This window comes from Melitaea cinxia, chromosome 19, assembly GCF_905220565.1.
Source record: "Melitaea cinxia chromosome 19, ilMelCinx1.1, whole genome shotgun sequence".
Lineage (NCBI taxonomy): Eukaryota > Metazoa > Arthropoda > Insecta > Lepidoptera > Nymphalidae > Melitaea > Melitaea cinxia.
In genome coordinates this window covers 10,252,461-10,253,883 of record NC_059412.1, presented here as the reverse complement: position 1 = coordinate 10,253,883, position 1,423 = coordinate 10,252,461, and the positions used below count along the sequence as shown (strand labels likewise).

General features: G+C 29.1%; 1 long non-coding RNA gene across 1 annotated transcript; it reads right to left on the bottom strand.

Moving 5' to 3' along the window:
* Positions 1–567: 567 nt before the first annotated feature.
* On the bottom strand, positions 568–1,205 carry LOC123662878. The gene is made up of 2 exons (XR_006744559.1): positions 843–1,205; positions 568–746 (listed from the first exon to the last, which is right to left on the bottom strand). It is a non-coding gene; the product is annotated as an uncharacterized LOC123662878 (long non-coding RNA).
* Positions 1,206–1,423: the final 218 nt, after the last annotated feature.

Here is a 1,423-nt window from a genome sequence, read left to right as displayed (position 1 = left end):
AAAATTTGTCGAAATCGGTCTACCTGGTCAAAAGTTCTGATGTAACATACATAAAAAAAAAAAAAAAAAAAAAAAAAAAAAAAAAAAAAAAAAAATACAGTCGAATTGAGAACCTCCTCCTTTTTTGGAAGTCGGTTAAAAATAATCACAAAGTTGTGTTGAATTTTTTTGCACAGAGCGAAAATAAAAATGGAACTATAGAATTTTGAACGTAGGTATATTATAATTATATAAAAAGTAATATATTATATACTTTTTTAACATACCTAGTGTTATCAGAAATTATGGATTAAAAATTAAAGTATCCACGTATTGTATACCGGTCTACATAAACAAATTTCATTGCATGAATTTTGTTATAGGTATACTATTTTGTTTATACCTACTGAGCGCGCGTTTACACAAATATTTATTATAAATAGGTAAATAAAAAGAAAATAGGCCGTTTTTTTTAAATTAGATATTAACCGACAAAAACAAAAATTTAACTACCATTAAAAATTCTTTTTTTCTACAAAAAAGTAGTAGTAAAAGTAAGTAGACAAAGAAAAAAAAGTACAAAAATAAGAAAATAATGATTGTATGATTTTAACTAATATGGCAAATGATACTTCATCAACGTGTAACAGAACAAAGAGAAATCTTCAACTGTTCCAACCGTGTTTCCAACGTTGGACATAAGTTCGCGTGGAATGACCTTGAAAACGTCAGTTGCCGGGCGTGCGCCGTACGGGCCCATGCTACATCTGCAAAGAGGGGATAATATTATCAAAACAAAGCAAAGAACTTTCATGAAACAAGCGAACACAAGTGATAATAATCAATAAACAACAAAATGTAACCTTAAAATAAGTATCTATTACAGCAGTGAATCATTTTTAGTGAACTAAATAGCTTTATCCAGAAATTGTTTAGCGATTTCAGTGCGCATGTGTGAATTAACCTGACCGAATTAAAAAGTTGCGGCAACGGTGATTCTAGTTTCTGTTCGTTTGGTCGGCTTATACGTGTACGTGATGTTATGGCGGAGTAACAGGTGTGTCTTATACTATAAGAGTGAAAGTTGCGTGAACACAAACGACACGATGTTATCTTTTAAAAATTTAGTTGTACGTTTGTGAATGAAATTCAAGGAACGCAAAATGTAATCTCATAATATTGTTTCGAAAAATTTCCAAAATCGATATTATTCTTTGACTATTTGCAAATGATATTATTGGTACAAGTTACATAAAAACGTTCTTTTTGTAATTATGTTTCTTTTATTGAACCACGCAGTATAATAAATAATGTATGTACTCATTATCATGAAAAAACAATGTTAATATTTTATATTTATAAAACATGAATTATAAAAATATTTTCCTAAGACACGAATGGAATATAGCGTGCATCATGCGTGACTCTTTCAGTTAAATTATTG